Here is a 21083-nt window from a genome sequence, read left to right as displayed (position 1 = left end):
TCCAGAGCGCCCCCGCGAACCCGCGCTTCCAGAGTGCCCCCGCCAACCCGCGCTTCAAGAGTGCCCTCCTGTGCCTGCTCCTCGCGGGTGCTCTCCTGCGTCTCCGCTGGTCCTGTCCAGCTCTCCTGCGTCTCCGCTGGTCCCGTCCAGCTCAGCTCTTCAAGACGCCCCCAAGTGTCTGCGCTTCAAGAGCGTCCCCTAGTGCCAGACCCTCGCACGTGCCCTCCTGCGTCTCCGCTGGTTCCGTCCAGCTCCGCGCTGCCAGAGCGCCCAACAGAGTCCATGCTGCCAGAGTGCCCGACAGAGTCCGCGCTGCAAGGGAGCTTCCCCAAGAAAATTTTGGGGGGGTAAGAGGGTCACAGCCTGTGTGGCCAGGCCAAGGGCCAAGGCCACAGAACCCCTCGGGCGGTCCGAGAAAATGGGGCCGTTGCCTCCCGAGTCCCCTGACCCGCCCTGGCCTCCCGAGTCCCCTGACCCGCCATGGCCTCCCGAGTCTCCTGTCCGGCCATGGCTCCCGGAACGGGCCCTGCCCTGGAGGCCGGTAGCCCTGCCCCCTGATCCCTGGAGGCCTCCAGAGCGAACACCCCCCGTCCCCTTAGGATGGTGTATGGCGTGAGGACAAGCCTTCCGGAGGGGGGCGTAATGTCAGTCTGTGTCTTGTGTTCCCCCCGCCTCTCGTGTCCATATTTGGCCTTCCTGTTCCTGTCCTCGTTCCATGTTCATTAGTTGATTAGTCCCTAGCCCTGTGTTTGATTGCCCCGCACCTGTTTCTGTTCTTCCTCGTTAATTTCCCTGTGTTCTTAAGCCCTGTGTCTCCCTGTCTCCCATGTCCTGTATTGTTCGTCAATCCTCCAAGCTCCATGTTCTGCACAGTTGGAATTGCAATAAAAACCTGGTTTGGATATCTCCATGTCTCCTCGCAACTATGTCCTGAGAGGGAACGTGACAGTAGGTATATGTTTTGATTGACTGATTGATTGATTCATTCATTAAGGTAGGTAAAATAAGCTAAGGCTTCAGCCTACACATTTTTTGATTATTATGAAAAGTTATATGTTTATTATAGAAAATTGTGTATATGCACCAAAATAAATGTTGTTGATGATTATGTGCTTGGTCATGTCACATGGTTTATTTTTGAAAGTTTTTTTTTTTTTTTTTGTTATGAAAAAAATATTATGCCTACTATTGCGGTTTTCTTTTCAAGAATTGTATTATTCTAATGAGCCAATTATTATATTTTTTTTTTTCATTATAAGGGCAGTTGTGAACTAATAAATACATAAATAAGTACAGACAGACAAAGAAAAGAAAACATGATGTTTGGGATTGAGGAATAGCAAATGACTAACACATAATTTACAGCTAATGGAGTTATTTGTTGAAGGAGAGATGTTGGGATGTAGATGCACTTATGCCACATGGAATATATGTTTTTGGCACATTTCTGACAAAACTGCAGATATGAAAGTAAGTTAAAACTGATAAGACCACAAGTAGACCATTAAGGCGATCAAAGATTTGACGAGAAAACATTCACTTAGAATAAGACAAAATAAAAATCTGCTATAGTGCAACTCTTCCTCAGGTCAGATGTCTTCACTGTTAGGAGACTGAGTGAAAATAGAGTCCGTCCTCCTCAATATCTTCCTCTTCCAAAAAAAAAAAAAAAGCCATTTCTTGCTCAGTACAGAACCATTTCCCTTCAAACCCCACTCCAGCTGCGTGAATATATCTGTCCTCCTGAACTTTTGTGGAAATGGAACTGAACTGACACATACCAGCAGGCTTCCATTGCATCTGCATGAATTAGAGCTTTCATTTGTCAGGCAGGTAAAACACAAGCAGAAGAGAGCATGGAGACACACAAGAGACAGGCCTTGTTGACTTGCTGAAATATGTTGCCAAGCTTTCCTCATGAATTCTAAATCAGCATGAACTAATTCATGTCCAAAGCAAACTACAAATATAAATTCCTAAGCAGGAGTAAGAGCTCTCTCAGCCTCTGTACAGGAGGTATTTTACAATGTTGATTCAGCTCTGCAGTCTATGTAGGAGCTGTCACGGTGCACACAGCAGGGAGGAACAAGGAACACGCATACGAGGATGTAACTCAAATAACATACTTTACTGGACATCAGGCAGGACAAGGCAAGGCAGACACTGACAGGAACACCGGGGAGTAACGAGTAGACCAGACAAAATGGCACTACACAGACAGGACTATAAATACACAAGTAAATTAACGAACACGTTGGACACGAATAAACTACTAATTACATGAAACGAGAACAGGAAACAAACCAAATATGGGCACAAGAGGCAGGAACACATGACACACACACAACAGTTCTCTTACATTACTCCCCCCTCCCGAAAGGCTCGTCCCGAGCCTTAACAGTTCCATCGGGGAGGGGGGGTGGGCGCTCTGGAGGCCTCTCGGGACAGACACAGACCGGAACACAGGACAGGGACCTCCAGAGCGGAACAGACAGACGGAGAGCTGGACGAGACCAGTGGAGACACAGGAGAGCTGGACGAGACCAGCGGAGACACAGCGGAGCTGGACGAGACCAGCGGAGACCCAGGAGAGCTGGACGAGACCAGCGGAGACCCAGGAGAGCCCAGGAGGCCATGGTGGAGCCAGGGGCTCAGGTGACCATGGCGGTGCAGGGAGCACTGAAGGCCAAGGCAGATGGTCTACGGAGCCTTGGCCTCGGACCCCTCTCGGCCCGGCCCCTACAGCCGGAACCCTACTACCCCCCCAAAAAATTTCCCTGGGGATGTTGGGGGTATCAGGAGCCCTCCGGGGCTAGACACAAGTTAAAAAGACCTCGGTCACTGGTCAATACGGCGGCAGCCGGCTGCCACTACAACAACGGTGGCAGCTGGCCGGCTGACCATCCCAACGGCAGGGACCGGTGGGCTGGAGGCAGCCCCAACCGGTGTCGGGCCGAGTGACCTCGGACGGCGGGTTGGCCTTCCCCGCGATTCAGTGGGCAAGGTGAGCCGCGAACAGCGGCGTGATCTCCCGCGAACGGCGGGCTGGAGTCAGCGGCGATCCGGCGGGCATTGAGTCAGCGGCGATCCGGCGGGCATTGAGTCAGCGGCGATCCGGCGGGCATTGAGTCAGCGGCGATCCGGCGGGCATTGACTCAGCGGCGATCCGGCGGGCATTGACTCAGCGGCGATCCGGCGGGCATTGACTCAGCGGCGATCCGGCGGGCTTGACTCAGCGGCGATCCGGCGGGCTTGACTCAGCGGCGATCCGGCGGGCTTGACTCCCGTGAACGGCAGCCTCCTCTCCAGCGACTGGCGGGCTTGGTGATCCGCGAACGGCGGCCTCACCTCCCGCGAACGGCAGGCTGGAGTGAGCGGCCGGCATGACTTGGGGGAGCCGCGGACAGTGGGTGTGCTTTCCCCACGGACCGCGGCGTGAGACCCGCGAACGGCGGGCAAAACACAAAAACACAGGAACAAAAAAAACACTAGAAAAACTTGGACGAAACAAAACGCGGTGAAGGGACGACGCTTACTGTACAGGTCTGGTCTTCTGTCACGGTGCACACAGCAGGGAGGAACAAGGAACACGCATACGAGGATGTAACTCAAATAACATACTTTACTGGACATCAGGCAGGACAAGGCAAGGCAGACACTGACAGGAACACCGGGGAGTAACGAGTAGACCAGACAAAATGGCACTACACAGACAGGACTATAAATACACAAGTAAATTAACGAACACGGTTGGACACGAATAAACTACTAATTACATGAAACGAGAACAGGAAACAAACCAAATATGGGCACAAGAGGCAGGAACACATGACACACACACAACAGTTCTCTTACAGGAGCATGGCTTTCACATTATGAAGTAAATATTGTTGTACTGCTATATTTAGGCCAACGGAAGGAGTATTTTGCTGGGTCTGTACATCTCTAGCATCAGGGGTCTAATCTAGGTTCAGTTTACCTCTGTCTATTTGAATCACTATCAGTTGAATGTATACCATCTGGGGGCTTGATTGTAACATATGCTAAAGATGGCCTTCAGGTACACATAAGGTTTACCTGAACAATTCTGGGACAAAGAGCACTTATAGACTAAAGATGAAAATCACAAAAACATTCATTAATCAATAAAGGAATACTTAAAAAAAGAAAAAAAAAGAAAACCACTTCACAACATGTTAAGAGATTGACTGTCATGTGGATTACTTGTGGATTATTAATCTTTTTGGATTCTCATTCTGATAAACTTTTTTTTTTTTTTTTTAATTAATGTATTGTTTAGAATTTAATCCATATTCCATTAGAAGGATTCCGTAAGAGATAGAGACAATGATTCAGACCTCCATATTCTGATAGAAAATGAATCAATGCCTGTCCTATTAGCCCTCAAGTATCTGTCTTTTCTTTTAAGCACAATTTGTGAAATATTCTCTGAAATATTCTGAAATTAAGATTTGTCACCCAGTTTCCCTGATATGTATTACATCGCATTAAGTGATACTGTATAATAAAGCTATCACATATAATTATGCTCATGTGTGCTCCTCCAGGTATTATTAAATCTAACATTCTCTGCATTAGTCCACCTATTATAGAAACCCTGCACAGCACTGATTTATATGCAAATGAATACTGGTTTTATTCCCATTAAAGTTTTAGATATTGTTTTGATGTGACGCTTGGGTCTCTTTGGGCATAATAATAATGGAGGAAGTGACAAACAGCATTAAGCAATTAAAATTTAAAGAGATCTGCAGAACGACCAAAATAAACACTGGTGCAAGATGTGGCAAAAAGAGGATAAGAAAAAGAGCGTTGGCAAAGCTACTTGGAAAATGTATAAGCTAATTATAATTTAGTAGTAGTCAAGTAGACTAGTTAAATATCAGCCAAGCCACTGTCTTTGTAATGATCGTTTGTAATAATTTTTTATAACAGTCAATTTTGTTAAGCCTATTTACACCACCTCTGCCAACTATTGTTTAATTGAGCCAGGAAAAAAAAAAAAAAGAATGAATGAATGAATGTACTGTATGTATGTATTTATATTTGGTAACATATTAGTATAGGGAGCAATTCTCACTATTAACTAGTTGCTTATTAGCATGCTTATTATTAACATATTGACTGTTTTTTAGTATTTATAAAGCACATTTTCTGCATGACCATATTCTACATCCCTAATCCTACCCAACATCTAAACCTTAAATGGTTACTCCACCCCAAAATGACAATGTTGTTATTAATCACTTACCCTCATGTCGTTCCAAACACATAAAAGATTTGTTCGTCTTCAGAACACAATTTAAGATATGTTGGATGAAAACTGGGAGGCTTGTGACTGTCCCATTGACTGCCAAGTAAATAACACTGTCAAGGCCCAGAAAAGTATCGTCAAAACAGTCCATCTGCCATCAGTGGTTCAATCTGAACTTTAAGAAGCGAAGAGAAAACTTTTTGTACGCAAAGAAAATAAAAATAACGACTTTATTCAACAATTTGTCTCATCTGCTATATATATATAGATATATATATATATATACATACTGTATATACAGCGGGTAAAAAAAGCATTGGACACATCAACATTTTTCTCAGTAAATATATTTCAGGTGCTGTTGACATGAAATTTTCACCAGATGTAACAACCCAAATAATCCATACATACAATGAAAACAAAACTATTAAAACAGAACAAGGGACGAAGTTATGGTTGTGAATGGTTTTTAGTGTGAAGAACCCACTTATTAATTTCAGTCTGCAAGTCACAGGGACATACAGTGCCTTTTTTAAAAGTTGTTTGTTTATAATGGATTTTGTGAATTAGACCTTTTGGTGAAATACTTTTTTATTGTTTTTAGTGGGAAAATGCTGTAATGACACTTAATGAGTGCCTGAACTATTTAGTTCCAAATCTTGTTTTTTTCCCTGGTGAGAAATTTTTGAGTAATTGCTTGTGGCACTGAAATCCTGTCAAAATCTTGAAATTATGTTGCTTTGATTGAGCACAGTGAGAGAGCTTTAGATGGCTTTGGGCTAATTGAAATGACTAATTATTGCAATGACCTGGCAGCCCTTTCATGTTTTATATGGGTACATAGCCACAAGACTGTCAAACCAGACTAAGACAGTGATGGCTGAGAGAGTGAACAAGAAGTAGACAAAGAGAGCTGCAGGAAGTTAGTGATTAGCAGGGAAAAGTGGTTGTTGGTAGGTCTTTTATGTACCTTGTATGTAGAACTCCCAACTTTCAAAAACTCAGTGACTATGTCAGTGAACAGAATGTCAGAGAGAGAGAAAAAAAATGTTTGGGATACTCTAGTAAAAACTTAATAAATAAGAAATGAATATTAAGCAACTTACTGTCACAGAATGGCCCGTCTTCCCCATCACTCATCACTATCACCTGTTTATTTCCAATCATCACCGGCACCTGCACCTCATTATCACCAGCCACATAAAAGCACTTCCCTCAGCTCACTAGATCGTCCGATCCTGAAGTGACGTGACAAGCACTGCAAAGTTCCGATCTCAGAATTACTACCTGGACCGTCTCTACTCCCCTAAAAGCTGAGTATAGATACCTGTTAATACTTACCTGTCATCACTCACCTTCTGCCGTTGGAGATGGGGAGGTTTCCGCCACCCACGGCGAAGTATGTTCCATCAGCGGCAATGAGGAATCCGCCGCAACCGGCGATGAACGTTGGGGATGGGGATGATTCCGCCGCCCACAATGAAGAAAATTCCGCCATCCCCGGCGAAGTATGTTCCGTCTGCGGCAATGAGGAATCCGCCGCAACTGGCGATGAACGTTGCGCCGTTGGAGATGGGGATGATTCCACAGTACACGAACAATCAGGCTTCGCCAACGCAGAATAACGGGCTAATGGATGAGGCTCTTCCCCCGGAGTTCTCGGCTCCCGTTCTTTCTCCAATGTCTTCTTCTCATCAGTGCCTTCCAGTGTCTGCTCCTCGCAAGCGCCCTCCAGTGCCAGCTCCTCGCCAGTGCCTTCCATTGCCTGCTCCTCGTCTGCACCCACCAATTCCTGCACCTCGCAAGTGCTCACCTGAGTTCCCGCTGGTCCCGTCCAGCCCACCTGAGTTCCCGCTGGTCCCGTCCAGCTCCGCGCCTCCCGTGCACCCTCTAATGTCCGCGCTGCAAGAGCGCCCTCTAATGTCCGCGCTGCAAGAGCGCCCTCCTGCGTCTTCGCTGGTTCTATCCAGCTCCGCGCCTCCCGTGCGCCCTCAAGTGCCCGCTCCTCCAGAGCGCCCTCAAGTGCCCGCTCCTCCAGAGCGCCCTCAAGAGCCCACTCCCTCTGAGCGCCCCACAGAGCTCGCTCCTCCGGTGAGACCCCTTATGGGGAACATTCCCAAATAAATTTTTGGGGGGGGCTATATACTTGTAATCCTAGTAGCCATAGTGGCCTTGCTAGGGACATTTGTCAGGGCCACTATGGCTCATTTCGCATGGCCACATGAATCCCTTTGGGCTTCCCAAAAAATATGGCCATGGCTGCCCAAGCCTCCTGTCCCGTCATGGCATCCCAAGCCTCCTGATCCGCCATGGCTCCCCGAGTCTCCTGTCCCGCCATGGCATCCCAAGCCTCCTGATCCGCCATGGCTCCCCGAGTCTCCTGATCCGCCATGGCTCCCCGAGTCTCCAGATCCGCCATGGCCCCCCGAGGCTCCTGATCAACCACGGCCTCCCGAGTCTCCGGATCCGCCATGGTCTCCCGAGCCTCCAGTCCTGCCCTGGCCTCCTAAGGCTCCTAATCCGCCCTGGAGGCTTCCCTGCCCTGTCCAGGTTCTGCTCCAGCCTCCAGGGCGCCCACCCCCCCCCCCCCCCCCCTCCCCTCCCCGGTATTATTGTTGTTACGTCGCGGGACGCGCCGTCCGGGAGGGGGAGGTAATGTCACAGAATGGCCCGTCTTCCCCATCACTCATCACTATCACCTGTTTATTTCCAATCATCACCGGCACCTGCACCTCATTATCACCAGCCACATAAAAGCACTTCCCTCAGCTCATTAGATCGTCCGATCCTGAAGTGACGTGACAAGCACTGCAAAGTTCTGATCTCAGGATTACTACCTGGACCATCTCTACTCCCCTAAAAGCTGAGTATAGATACCTGTTAATACTTACCTGTCATCACTCACCTTCTGCCTTGCCCTCTTCCAGTCATCCTCCTCGTCTGTCCCCGGTGGCTTGGTCGAATCCTTGTATGTCTCTGCCGCTCTGACGCTGCACATCTCCAGGATCTGTCAAGACAGAGAGACTGATTGTGATTGACATTCCTATTACTTTAACCTCACGAATTAACACTCACCAAGTCTGAAGAATCCACACGATTGCTGTTTGCTGTTCACCCTGTAAATAAACACCTTGTGACTTCACTTACCTTCTGTGTCCGACCCGTTCCGTTACACTTACATTTTGGAAAAAAAAATAGTTCCAATTGCTTTGTCTGTTTTTGGTCTGATCCAAACAAATCTAAGGGTGTATTCACACCTGTCTTGTTTGGTGCAATTTAATTGAACTCAAGTTCGTTTCCCCCCTTGGTGGGGATCTTTTGGGCATGTGTGAATACAGCAATCGCACTCAGGTGTGGACCAAACAAAACATACCAAAACTCAGGTACGGTTGAATGGAGGAACCTAAGAATGGATGACCTTAGCACAAGTGTGGTTTTGTTCACAATTTCTGGTTCACTTGCAAAAAAAGGCAGTGTAAAAGTGAACCACATTTGTGTGACCGGGGCAAAATTCACCTTATACTTGGTTAAGTTTCACAGTAATTCACCTTTGTTGCTTTAACTAAGTTATGTGCGCTGTCCCCTTTAAGAGTTCGTGCATGCGCTAGAGTGAAGTGCACGTCAGACTGGAAGAGAGAAAAGTTAGAAGCAGGAGTTGCACAGAGGAAGAAATAGTTGATAAAACTGTTAAAGAGAGGAAATTTCCAGCTTTATTTCAACTTGTGAGTGTGTGGTGACTACAGTTGTGTGGTTTTATTGAGTGGATGGTTTAGTTTGCCGATCATACAAGCATTCTGTTCCTGCACGTGAGAGATCGCCCGTGGGGGAGGGGAATTCAGATCACGTTGACAGAGACTGAGCGTGAGTTAACCTAAGATATGTTGTAAGATTTGTTAAAATGTTAAATAACTCTGCTTATTTCATATATCAACTGAACATGCAGTAACTCTTGTCCTTTATACTGTGTTAGAGGGGAGAGAAACGATACGTAAGATCACACAAGTGCCAATCACCACGTGAGCTTTTTCTGTGTGCTTCAGAGGCTTAATAAGAGTGAGTTTTGTTCATTTTATTCTAAAGAGTTTCTGTATATTGCATGAAAAGGATTGTACCCTGTGTAAAGTGTGTACTGTTATCTTTAGTTTATTTACCGATTAATATGCTCAAAAGAAGATAAACGTGAACTGTGTATAAAGTAGGTGGTGCATTCATGTTGTGAAATGTGCTGATTGCTCATATTCTGTGTTCTATTTGTTTTATTAGGCACAAACAGGCCACTGCCGTTGTTTTGTACACCCTTTATAAGTTTTGTAACCTGGTTTGCACTGGTTTAAGTTGAATGGGGCTTGTGAATTGGAGTTTTTTTATTTGAGATTGCATGAAGAACACTTTTTCATATTATTGCTTACTATTTTACTTCTTGTACCCATTGTAGAAAAGTGGGTGTTTGTCTTTGTTTTCGTTTCTGCTTTGTACAATTTTTCTCATCTAATTGGATTAGAATCTCCAAATCTTGTCCCCCAACAAAACATTAATGCTGAGTCCCTTTTTCAGGCTCAGTCAAGAATAAAAGAATCCTTTTGCTAGATGTCTTGGCTTTGTCTTTTCCCTTAACATATAATAAGGACGTCAAGCCGGCCACATCTAATTTTGGTGTCAGAAGTGGGATTCTGTTTTGTTCGGGGCTGATTTCTTTTTGTTACAAATAGTGCAAAAGTAGAAGGGTGCAAACAACGGTAGTGGCGAAAGGCGACTGAGTGCTGAAAGGACCTACAGTGCCATCCCGACAGAAGCGGCGGCAGGACAAAGGGTCAGCGCAATAGGACTGCAGTTTGTGAGGATTTCGAGGAGGACAGTGCTGGTTTAACTGACTGTTTGAGAACTGAGACCTTTGGTGATTGCAGCTCAAAGTCATGGATGCTGAGGACATGGACGGTGCAGCTGCAGGGGAGGAGGACATTCAAGTTGCAGGTGCTAAGGTCAGGAAATAGACATTGAGGGAAGTAACCCCGTCTCACAGCTTCAGTCCCAGATCTTGGAGTTGGGACGTAGACATGATGAAGTAATGTCAGCTGTGGCTAACATGACTAGTGCCCATACTAGATCCTATGTGTATATCCCCAGAGAGAGACAAATTGTACCTTTTAGTGGGGACCCAGGTAAAGACTGCCAAAATGTTGATGAGTTCATTGAGGAACTTGGGAGGGTTATAAGAGTGAGGGGGTTGAATGCTGAAGATCAGGTAGATTTTATTCTCTCCCACTTAAAGGGTTCAGCACTAGATGAAGTCAGGCTGTGTATGGGGAGGGAGGATAAGTCAGCTGAAGACCTGTTCTCATATTTGAGGGCAGCTTTCAGGGAAAAGCGTAGCACCTCCCAGATGTTGCACACATTTTATGCACGAAAGCAATTGGACGGTGAGGATTTTCATGATTTTTCACATGCATTGTCATTGATGTTAAATGCTACACTGCAACAAGCACCACATTGTGTTCCAGATGCGCAGTTGGCATTGAGAGACCAGTTTATAGAAGGGGTGAGGGATTCAGCCCTCCGAAGGGAACTGCGTAAGGTGGTTAGAGAGCGACCTCATGCTACATTATTTGAAGTTCGGGAGGAGGCCTTGTTGTGGTGTTCAGAAGAGAGACCCCGTCCAGCTAACGTGGGCCGAAACCGAAACATAGTGAGTGTCGAGGAAAGTGTAGGGCACGCAAGGATGACCGCCACCGTACCAAACGACTTGACTGTAGCCCTACAAGATGTAATTAAGGTAATTACACAACAAGGGAAGGCAATCGGGGAACTTACCAATGCTGTCCGTGATCTCACAATTCAGAGGTCTGACCCAACTTGTGAGAAACATAGTAAGCCCAAGTTTAAGCCAAAGTATACCCGAGATGGTCAACCCATTTGTTTGAGATGTGAGGGCGTTGGGCACATAGCCAGGCAATGCACTGGGCAGCGCTTTCAAGAAAACCCTGTGCCTGAGTCTCCGGTTCCGGGAAACTTCGCGCCTCCATTGCGAAGAGCCGAGCAATGAGAGGTGGCACCGATGGCTCAAAGACTGGCACACTGACAAAAGAGCGGTTTCTGGAACGTGCAGTGGGCAAGTGCCCAGAAGTGGAAATTCACGCTGGGGGCGTAGCAATTCGGTGCCTGTTAGACACTGGCAGTAACGTGAGTACTTTGACAGAGAGCTTCTTCAAAGAACATCTTCATGGGGAAGACAAAGACCTGCATTGTACGAGCAAGTGGTTAAAAATTACTGCTGCCAATGGTTTGCCTCTTCCCTACCTTGGGTATGTTGAATTTGATATCCAGGTAATGGGCTTGACTATACCTGGGTGTGGGTTCTTGGTGATACGTGACCAGAATGATGGGGAGACTGACTCAGCGCCCCCAGGCATACTTGGCATGAACATAGCACAGCGTTGTAAACAATTAATTCTAGCTGAGTTTGACCATGCTTTGGAGGGGACGTTGGATGCTGACTGGAGAGCCGTCCTTAATAGAGTCCAAGAGGCTGCCCCAGTAGGAGCGGACTCTATGGTCCGGGTAGCAGGCACCCACAAGTTGTACATACCTGCAGCCTCCGTGGCTACAATTCAGGCCAGAACACACAAAGAAGTAGCTGGAAACAGAGACTTAAGCTTGTTTGAGCCAGGTAAGGCATCATTGCCGGGTGGCTTGGTCCTGGTTCCTACCTTGGTTTTACCTGGTAGGCGGGTATTCCCAGTGCAGGTAGTAAACTTGTCTTCAGAAGGTGTGTGGCTGCCACCGAAGGTGAAACTAGGGGTTCTTGCCCAGGGTCATCATGTTGAGAGTAGCTCCTGCGAAGTTAGATTCCATCAAATCTCTGCAGATCATGAAGAGGTTAGGGTTAACCAGAGGTCAATGACAGGAGTTAGCGGTGACCTGCCGTGTCCCTTGGAGAAAGTACAGATCGGCGGTACCCCTGCACAACAGGCAGAGCTGAAGGAGCTTCTGAGGCAATACCTGGATGTGTTTGCTATTACTGATGAAGACCTTGGTTATACTGAACTTGTAAAGCATGAGATTCCCCTGAACGATGACCTTCCTGTGTCACAGTCTTACCGACGTATACCCCCAAACCAATTCCAGGAAGTGAAGGACCATATCTCTGGACTGCTCAAAAAGCGTGTCATCCATGAAAGCTCTAGTTCGTATGCATCTCCAGTGGTGTTAGTCCGGAAGAATGATGGGAGTCTTCGGCTATGCGTGGACTACCGGAAGCTGAACTGTAAAACTAGGCGTGATGCATTCCCGTTGCCACGAATAGATGAGAGTCTGGATGCTTTGAGTAAAGCCAAGATGTTCTCGTCTATTGACCTCGCGAGTGGCTATCACCAGGTAGCAGTTCACGAGAAGGACCGTCACAAAACAGCTTTCATTACACCATTTGGCCTGTATGAGTACCAGCGGATGCCGTTTGGCCTATGTAACGCACCAGCGACATTCCAACGTCTCATGCAGGCCATAATGAGTGACCTGGTCTTTCAAACGGTACTCATCTATTTGGACGATTTACTGGTGTACTCAAGTACGTTTGAGGGACACTTAGTGAGGCTTGAGACCGTGTTACAGAGGTTGAGGGAGGCTGGACTTAAGGTTAAGGTGGAAAAGTGCCACTTCCTGCAGTCTGAGGTAAAATTCTTAGGGCACGTGGTATCTGCTCAAGGGGTGTCTACAGACCCAGATAAAGTGAGTGCAGTAAGACAGTGGCCAGTCCCTAACACTCTGAAGGAGCTGCGGTCCTTTTTAGGATTCTGCAGCTATTATCGAAGATTCATTGAGGGCTTCTCCAAGGTGGCTGGTCCGCTTCATGATGTCGTAAACACTTGTGTTCACCAGGGGAGTGTTGCGCAAGCCAACAAGTTGTTTAAGGTCTCCTGGACAACGGAGTGCCAGCAAGCCTTTGAGCACCTCAAGGAGAAGCTCACCTGTGCTCCGACACTTGGCTACGCTGACTTCACCCTACCTTTTGTGCTGGAGACTGACGCCAGTAACCTGGGATTGGGCGCTGTGTTGTACCAGCAACAAGGGGGAAGTAAGACTGTGATAGCCTATGCAAGCCGGCGGTTGAGGGGCGCAGAGCGAAATGACAGGAACTACAGTAGTATGAAGCTGGAGCTCCTGGCACTCAAATGGGCTGCGGTGGAGAAGTTCAGGAGTTACCTGCTAGGATCCAAGTTTACTGTCCTAACGGATAACAATCCCCTCTGCCACCTCAATACGGCTAAACTGGGCGCCATTGAACAGAGGTGGGCTGCACAGCTTGCAATATTCGATTTCGAAGTGCTGTACCGCCCTGGGCGGTGTAACACCGCAGCTGACGCACTCTCTAGAAGACCAGGACTGGAGGGGATGGAGGTGGTAACTGAGGATTCGGAGTATGATGGCTGTGTGGCTATTTGCAGCGGGCTTCGTACAGGGACTGCAGTGGGAGTTGACCTGGCAGGGCTAGTAGCGAGTCCTAGAGAGGGAGAAATTGGACTGTTACAGGCAGCCATAGAGAATGAAGAGACAGGAGAGGAACACCTGGAGAATACCCCAACATTACCTGGATACACAAAGGATGAGCTTCGTCAGTTTCAGGAGGCAGATCCGACCATCAGTGTGTTCAAGAGGTTCTGGAACAAGAAGAGGAAACCCACAAATTGTGAGAGAAAGTACTTGTCTAGACCGGTGCTGTTGTTGTTTAAGCAGTGGGGCAGGATTCAAGAGAAAGAAGGGCTGATGTACAGAACCATTGATGATGTGTTCAATGGGGAATGCCTACAGTTGCTGCTCCCAGCATGTCTAGTCGAAATGGTGTTGCAAAGTGTCCATGACCAGATGGGGCATCAGGGCGTAGAGAGGACGCTGGGCCTGCTCAAGCAGCGTTGTTATTGGGTTGGGATGTATGACGCTGTGGATAAGTGGGTGAAGAAGTGTCAGCGCTGCGTGCTAGCCAAAATGCCACAGCCCAAGATTCAGGCACCTTGGACCCCATTCTTGGCTTCTCATCCACTAGAAGTGGTCGCTATGGATTTCACCACACTGGAGCCAGCGTCGGATGGGCAGGAGAACGTCCTGGTCGTGACCGATGTATTCACTAAGTTCAGCCAGGCGTTCCCGACTCGCAATCAGAAGGCAGACACTACTGCTAAGATCCTTCTGAAAGAATGGTTCCTCAAGTACGGTGTGCCTCAGCGTCTTCATTCAGACCAGGGGAGGAACTTTGAGAGTGCCGTTATTTCAGAGCTCTGTAAACTGTATGGGGTAAGAAAGTCCCGCACTACGCCACATCATCCCCAGGGAAATGCACAGTGCGAGAGATTTAACAGAACTCTGCATGACCTCTTGCGTTCCTTGCCACCTGAAAAGAAACGGAAATGGCCAGAGTACTTACCTGAGCTGGTGTACGCCTATAATGTGACACCTCATGCCTCCACCGGTTACTCCCCTTACTATATGCTGTTTGGGATGCAGCCACATTTACCAGTCGATGCATTGTTGGGCCAGGAGCCAGTGCCTGAGAAGGAGCCCGCCTGGTTGTCTGTCCATAAGGAGCGGCTTCGGGATGCTCATGCCCAGGCACGTGAGTACGCTGAAAGGAAGGCAGCAGACCGAGTTGCCAAGCGTGAGAGTAGGGTATATTGTCCAGAGGTGGCAGTTGGTCAGCAGGTGTACTTACGTTATCGTCCTCCAGGACGGAACAAGATACAGGATGCCTGGGCACCCACAGCCTATAAGGTGGTGGAGGTGCATGGTACGACCTACACTGTGGAGCCAGTAGGAGACGGTCCTGCAAAAAGAGTACATAGATCAGACATTAGGCCCTGTCCGAGACCAGTCCCAATGCCACGGAGAAAAGTGAGACCTGTAGAAGAAGCACCTACCTCAGTATTGGTGGATGAGATGCCTTCTTTAGATGCGGAATGTGTGCTTGTGGAAGAAACCAGATGGCCTGAGGAGGACCCAGAGGATCCAGTGCTTGAGGAGTCACAACAGCCAGATGAGGAACCAGACAGTTGTGCTGAGGGGGGATTTGAAGAAGCACAGGAAAGATATGATGATGCACAAGTGAATAATGAGGCGAGTGTTGTTGGAGAGCCCTCTCTGCCTGATACGGAGAGAACTGATTCACTTTCAGACGTGGTGTTGACCAGACCAGTCCCTGTTCCCCGAAAGCCTAGGGCAGAGAGTATTCATGTGGATGCGCCCCTTCCTACACCACGCAGAACTCAGCGTTCAACTGCTGGTGCTCACAGTAACCCAAACAGACTGCCTAAATCCGCTTGTAATGCTGTGTCTTTCAGTCCCGATGTCCTTTCCCAAGTGTTAGCGGGCATGGTCTTGTATACGTCCAGTAAGCTACAAGGAGTAGTGAATGATTAAAGGGTGTTTGCAGTCATCGAGGACGTTGACTGTAGGCAGGGGAGAGTGTGACCGGGGCAAAATTCACCTTATACTTGGTTAAGTTTCACAGTAATTCACCTTTGTTGCTTTAACTAAGTTATGTGCGCTGTCCCCTTTAAGAGTTCGTGCATGCGCTAGAGTGAAGTGCACGTCAGACTGGAAGAGAGAAAAGTTAGAAGCAGGAGTTGCACAGAGGAAGAAATAGTTGATAAAACTGTTAAAGAGAGGAAATTTCCAGCTTTATTTCAACTTGTGAGTGTGTGGTGACTACAGTTGTGTGGTTTTATTGAGTGGATGGTTTAGTTTGCCGATCATACAAGCATTCTGTTCCTGCACGTGAGAGATCGCCCGTGGGGGAGGGGAATTCAGATCACGTTGACAGAGACTGAGCGTGAGTTAACCTAAGATATGTTGTAAGATTTGTTAAAATGTTAAATAACTCTGCTTATTTCATATATCAACTGAACATGCAGTAACTCTTGTCCTTTATACTGTGTTAGAGGGGAGAGAAACGATACGTAAGATCACACAAGTGCCAATCACCACGTGAGCTTTTTCTGTGTGCTTCAGAGGCTTAATAAGAGTGAGTTTTGTTCATTTTATTCTAAAGAGTTTCTGTATATTGCATGAAAAGGATTGTACCCTGTGTAAAGTGTGTACTGTTATCTTTAGTTTATTTACCGATTAATATGCTCAAAAGAAGATAAACGTGAACTGTGTATAAAGTAGGTGGTGCATTCATGTTGTGAAATGTGCTGATTGCTCATATTCTGTGTTCTATTTGTTTTATTAGGCACAAACAGGCCACTGCCGTTGTTTTGTACACCCTTTATAAGTTTTGTAACCTGGTTTGCACTGGTTTAAGTTGAATGGGGCTTGTGAATTGGAGTTTTTTTATTTGAGATTGCATGAAGAACACTTTTTCATATTATTGCTTACTATTTTACTTCTTGTACCCATTGTAGAAAAGTGGGTGTTTGTCTTTGTTTTCGTTTCTGCTTTGTACAATTTTTCTCATCTAATTGGATTAGAATCTCCAAATCTTGTCCCCCAACAAAACATTAATGCTGAGTCCCTTTTTCAGGCTCAGTCAAGAATAAAAGAATCCTTTTGCTAGATGTCTTGGCTTTGTCTTTTCCCTTAACATATAATAAGGACGTCAAGCCGGCCACATTTGTATTTGGTCCAGACCAAAGCAAGTGAACTAGCGGACTTTCCTGGTGTAAATGCACCCTAAATTAGAACCATTGTAATACAGAGCAACAGACGTGTTTTGAACCACTTGGTTGAGTGAATTATTCAATGACTCACTCACTTGCTTCATTCCTGAATGAAGTTTTGAACAAACCTTTTGAATGAATGATTCACCTCTCGTTTCATTACTGATTGAATCACTGATTTACTCGAATGCATGATTCAATGACTCATTCATAAGATGGTCACCATCTATTGGCATAATTATGTAACTGTGGAAAGAGTCAACGGCACCTCTGTAATGAGCAGACTGACAGTGTGTCAGTAATGTTGTTTTGTGGACAGGAAAACTACCATGTACAGTATAGTAGTCACATAATTGGTTTGGTTCTTGTCAGTGGAAGTTTTAATTGGTTTTCAATAGGTTTCTAGACAACCTCAACCGAGAACCAGCACCACTTTGCAAAATAAGTATGGGAGAGCTAATTATGGTTTAAATGTATTTAAACTTATAACTGTATAAAACTCCACCCTCGTCCTTAAATGGTTATACTGTGACAACTTCCCTTTTTCCCCCCATCACTAAAATTATGCTAACTGTCTCATCTCAGAACTCTGGTCTCCATTTCACCCACTCATACGATACATTTCAGAATTTTTGCTCCTGGTTATATTTAATTGAAAACCTTATTAAATTTAAATTCCTCCATTTGGTACAATGCAAGCATGTGTTTTTGTGCGCAGCAACCAGTTGTGCGTCTGCTTAGAAGTGCTTCTCATAAATGATGTCCATAAAAGGTTTCAGGTTTAACTTTACTGATCTTAGATCAGTATTTTTGTTTGACAACCAGATTTATCCTGAAGTGGTGTGTGTTGATGCTAAATGCACAATTACTGTAATACAAGAATGGTTTCCTCATTTGAACTGAAACTGCATATACTTCTTATAAAAGCACTGTAATGCAGATATTAAATTAAATTATATTTAATGATTACTTTTTCCACTAAGTGGCAATTAGTCAGTAAACAAAGAATATACCCTTTTTAATCCATTAACCTACAACAACCTTGTAACAAACTTATAAAATAACGCACTGTAATAAATGATGGTCTCTCGATGAGTGCACTGATTTGATCTGATGAAGGTAAAAAAAGATAAATGGTTTCCGTAATTTTTATCCTTTTATCCCATAAAGCTATAGGCAGTGTTTTTCATAAACACGTTTTGTTGTACTGGTTGAAAGTGTCTTCACAGCCTGATACCACCAATACATAGTGGTGTAAATATAAATATATAAAATATATTTATAATTATTGTTTATTATTATTATTATTTATACAACAGTTCTTGTCCTCAAATATGACTGGCTGAGAGGAGTGTGAAATTCTAATGATAACAGAGCTTCAACCATTTCAGCATTTGTATCACTCCTCTTGCAGTATTTCTCAAAGCGCCCAAATTCACTATAATTTTATAAATAATACGGTATGTGTGTCACAGAATGAAGTTTTAAGAGTTTTTTTAGGCAATAATGTACCTGTTTAGACTTCAAATATGTGGCTTGTTAATAAAGATAGTGTCTATTTGAAAATTTGCTTCAACATTTTCAGAGATGTGAGCTTCAGGAATGCTGGATCCCTGTCAACCTTCAAGCAACAACTGAAAACTCATCTCTTTCGGCACTACTTGACTTCATCCTAAACTTAAAAAAAAAAAAAAAAAAAAAAAACCTTAATCTCCCCCTCTATCTTTCTCTACTTCCCTTGCTAGACTGTACTTATTTGAACAATGACTGAGACTTGGTGTTACAAGCACTTCCTCTGTGTGATTGCCTCTTCAAGATGAATCGCTTCTTGTATTCCCCAATTGTAAGTCGCTTTGTATAAAAGCGTCTGCCAAATGACTAAATGTAAATTTAAAATGTTCAGGGAATCAGCGGTCGTTCAGTGCTCATGAACTCACTGAGAGCAGACTTACCTGGGCCAGATCTTCTGGAAATTGCTGCTGACTCTGATGTCTCTATAGTGGTTAAATATGAGATGTAATTAGTTTTGGGTAAATCTAATGTGCAGCCATTGTTCTCATAACGTTATATTTTATATAAAAGTCATAACGTTATATTTTATATAGCTTTATTTCTGTATGTCAGAGCGCTGCCATTGTACTTTTGGCTGAATTTCCTAGCTGTTGTTGTAGTTGTTGTTCATTAAATATTATAATTCAAATTCAATAAATAATATGCAATATGGTGCCATAATGTTGTATATCAGCATGTTGTGATTACCTGAGGCCCAATCACTACTAGTAATACTCTTCTGTGGAAGTCTCAGGACCATAAAATGTTAGTCCAATCATTGCATTTGTTGCAAATGTCATATGTACGGTGGCCGAGAGAGCTCAACGCGCTGCAACTTCAGAAAACACATGCAAATAGACAAAACACCAGCAAATCAAGAAAACATCTTCATCATTTTGACAACACATGCGCTGCAAATGCTCACAACACATGCAAATTAATAAACGCTGCAAATCCTCACAACACATGCAAATTAAGAAACGCTGCAAATGCTCACAACACATGCAAATTGAGAAACGCTGCAAATGCTCACAACACATGCAAATTGAGAATCGCTGCAAATGCTCACAACACATGCAAATTGAGAAACGCTGCAAATGCTCACAACACATGCAAATTGAGAAACGCTGCAAATCCTCACAACACATGCAAATTGAGAAACACTGCAAATCCTCACAACACATGCAAATTAAGAAACGCTGCAAATCCTCACAAAAACGTGCTGCATGGACCACAATGGAAATGTTTCAAGGGGACCCAAAAAAAGTGACGGACCAGCTGGGATTTGCTTATTGTGCAGTGGCTATTGGTTGAGTTGTTAGTGAACTGAAAGGTGAGTGTTTTTTTGTTGTTGTTGTTTATTTTAACACCCTGATTGCATGATTTCTTTGTCTTTTGGATATTATTAGATTAATAATGACAAATTACACGATTAACGTTATTATGTAAGATGGCTAACTTATCCTCAACTAAATATAATTTCAAGGTTAATGAAAATAAATTTGCAATGCTTCATTAATTGTTAAAACCAGGTCAAAATAAAAATGTCAGTAAGAATAATATTTTAAAATTTATTCAGGCCCTTTTAGTAGGCTAATGAAAGAAATTACATTTGCTTGTGTTGTGAGGATTTGCAGCGTTTCTTAATTTGCATGTGTTGTGAGGATTTGCAGCGTTTCTCAATTTGCATGTGTTGTGAGCATTTGCAGCGTTTCTCAATTTGCATGTGTTGTGAGCATTTGCAGCGTTTCTCAATTTGCATGTTTTGTGAGCATTTGCAGCGTTTCTCAATTTGCATGTTTTGTGAGGATTTGCAGCGTTTCTCAATTTGCATGTGTTGTGAGGATTTGCAGCTTTTCTCAATTTGCATGTGTTGTGAGCATTTGCAGCGTTTCTCAATTTGCATGTGTTGTGAGGATTTGCAGCGTTTCTCAATTTGCATGTGTTGTGAGCATTTGCGGCGTTTCTCAATTTGCATGTGTTGTGAGCATTTGCAGCTTTTCTCAATTTGCATGTGTTGTGAGCATTTGCAGCGCATGTGTTGTCAAAATGATGATGTTTTCTTGATTTGCTGGTGTTTTGTCTATTTGCATGTGTTTTCTGAAGTTGCAGCGCGTTTAGCTCTCTCGGCCACCGTACATATGTGCCTGTCATCCTATGTATTTACATATCGCCACGTAGCCAATATTGTTATATTTATTTAATTGCTGGTTAAGTACTGGATGCTTCACCACATTTGTCAGACATAAATGTTGAATAAATGTTGACAACTTATAAAGATCTTTCCACTGTAGTGAACACCATTCATCAGAGGATTCAAATAAAACACCCAGTTCATTGTTTAAAGATCTAAGCAAATCAAACTAACATTTAACAAACCCATTTAAATTCCTTTAAAGACATGAATAAATATACACATCAAAAGTTATGTTATCGCCAGCAGCTTATTTGCACAGTTATTTGCAGTCACAGAGTCTGGTGGGGAGTAATTGCTACCCACTGTGTTATAGCAAACATCTCCCACTTTCCTGTTCACACAGATTTTCATCCATATGTGCAAATCAATGGCTTCCTGTCTGTCTTTAAAGAGCAACCCTTGTGCTACTCTGAAACAT

The 21083-nt window shown here is 44.8% G+C and overlaps 2 long non-coding RNA genes across 2 annotated transcripts; both read left to right on the top strand.

Annotated features, from left to right (window-relative positions):
* The first annotated feature begins 8919 nt into the window (after nt 1–8919).
* Nucleotides 8920–9791, top strand: LOC306873400. The gene is made up of 3 exons (XR_013784489.1): nt 8920–9136; nt 9246–9328; nt 9539–9791. It is a non-coding gene; the product is annotated as an uncharacterized lncRNA (long non-coding RNA).
* Nucleotides 9792–15861: 6070 nt separating this feature from the next.
* Nucleotides 15862–16743, top strand: LOC306874299. The gene is made up of 3 exons (XR_013784615.1): nt 15862–16088; nt 16198–16280; nt 16491–16743. It is a non-coding gene; the product is annotated as an uncharacterized lncRNA (long non-coding RNA).
* Nucleotides 16744–21083: the final 4340 nt, after the last annotated feature.

The sequence above is a fragment of the Barbus barbus genome (genome assembly GCF_936440315.1).
Source record: "Barbus barbus genome assembly, chromosome: 8".
NCBI lineage: Eukaryota > Metazoa > Chordata > Actinopteri > Cypriniformes > Cyprinidae > Barbus > Barbus barbus.
This window is presented reverse-complemented; position numbering and strand designations above follow the sequence as displayed.